General features: G+C 56.7%; 1 pseudogene; it reads right to left on the bottom strand.

Annotated features, from left to right (window-relative positions):
* Window positions 1–509: 509 nt before the first annotated feature.
* On the bottom strand, window positions 510–1,894 carry LOC127214657 (patatin-like phospholipase domain-containing protein 4; annotated as a pseudogene).
* Window positions 1,895–2,131: the final 237 nt, after the last annotated feature.

The following is a 2,131-nucleotide window of genomic DNA, read 5'->3' on the forward strand; positions in this document are numbered from 1 at the left end:
GCAGCGGCTCAGATGTTGCCCACATGACTTTGCAAGTTACTTACATGCTAAGTATGTGACACCAATGCAAACTACCCATTTATACATGCTAGCTACATGGGATCTCACAGTAAGTACATGAAGCAATAATGTAAGTACATCATCATGTATGGTAAAGACATGAATACCATGTTGTGCACATGGGCTCACATGTTAACTAAAAGGGATCACATGTCAAATACACAGGCTCACATGTTAACTACATGGGATCACATGCCATGTACATAGGTTCCAATGCACCCTGCATTGGCTCACATGGAAACACCATGACTCCATACGTGAACTGCATGTAATGGAGGCGGCGCCAGCCGGGATGTCATGTGTACACGCGACATACATAAGTGTTGTGGAGCTGGCGCATTAGGATCACAGAAGCCACAGGCATGACATGCTTGTAAAACAAATGACAAGCATGTAAATCACAGGGACTTCATTTATTCAGCTACATGCATGTGTGCACACATGCCTGTTCACCAGAAGCGGCCCTCGCGGCGCAGGAAGCTTATGGCGTCGCAGAAGCCATCATGGTACAGAGGCTCCAGGCTTCCACGGGACGGCGGGAAGAGTGCTCGGGCCAGGCGGGCAAAATTGGTGGTGGAGATCTAGGCGGGGCCGGAAATGAGTGTGGGTGGAGACGGAAGTGTGTGTGGGCTGGGCTAGAAGTGAGGTTGGTGTGAGCATGCTGTGACAGGAGTGGCCACGGAAGCCCCACACGGCTCACCTCCACATCCTGTCCAGTCACGTGCACGCACAAGCCAAGACCTTGGCCATGGTCGCGGGCGAGATGTCATGGCATCCACAGAATGGGGATACGGTGAGGGTGCTACCACCAGGGGGCAGGGGGAGGCTGCACGAGAGGGCGCCATCTGCCCAGGCCTGGGGAGATGGGGGGCCGGGAGACAAGTGAGGAATCGCGACAATATACACGCGTGTTCGGGGTCACACACGTGTGACCACACCCACCCACCCCACCCCTTACCGCCCCGCCCACCTGACCCTGGAACTCCATGGGCTTCAGCCCTGAGTAGATGGGGATGAAGCAGCTGGCGAGAAGGACCTGTACATGAGGGGAAACATAGGACAGGCATGAGGGTAAACGTGGGACACACATGAGCAAAACGATACACGTATGTGCAAACATGCGACACTCATGTGCAAACACAGATGAAACATACATGTAGGAAACACGGAACATGACACATTCTTACACTTGCGGCCCCGCCCCCTCACCTGTACGAGGTCCTCACGGGTCGGGAACTGGAACACAAGGCGGTTCTGTAATGTGTTCACCACAGTCAAGGACACATAGAGCCAGCCCTGCACCAGGACATGAGCATGGGCTGGCAAGATCCAGTCCAGGCCATCCCTGATGGTGCGGGGGAGGGGGGACACATGTGACCTGTGACCCCTGACATGGGATCCACATGCGTGACCCGTGACATGTAACATGTACCATGTGATGTGTGCCCAACATCACCTCCCTTATACCCCCCCCCATGCACCTCAGCCGCTCCATGAGGTAGAAGCTGGGTGTGGCCGTGCCCAGTGGTTGCTGCCTGGCATCCTCGGCCAGGCTGTGTGCGAAAGCCTGTGCAGGCCTGTGGGAAGGGTGGGAACCACACACGTGACCCCCGACATGTAACATGTCACATATTGCCCCGCCCACACACACCTCCAGCTGCTCAGGGGAAGTCAGCAGCACTGCTGCATCCAGGGCCCCCCCTGATGCCCCTGCATAGCCCCTGACATCACCCAGCAGCCCCGCCCCATGTGCCTACAGCCCGGCAGCCACGCCCAGGTGGTAAATGCCCAGGAAGCCACAGGCCCTGAAAGACAGGTGCAAGGGCGGGGTCATCCGGGGCGGGGCGGAGCCTATGGGGCCTGTGGGCGGAGTTTCCGGGGGAAGGATGGGGTCACGTGAGGAAAGGAAGCCATGCCCCCTCAAAAAAGAATGACAGAAATGGCACCTCTGTCTTCACTGCTGCTCTCCGGGACTACGTTTCCCAGGAGGCTGCGCAGTGGACCTTGTTCCCTGTGACGTCACTGGCCGGCAATATCCCCTCAGCTTCCCACACTGTGGAATTTTCCCAGC

This window comes from Phodopus roborovskii, unplaced genomic scaffold (genome assembly GCF_943737965.1).
Source record: "Phodopus roborovskii unplaced genomic scaffold, PHOROB, whole genome shotgun sequence".
NCBI classification, from domain to species: Eukaryota; Metazoa; Chordata; class Mammalia; order Rodentia; family Cricetidae; genus Phodopus; species Phodopus roborovskii.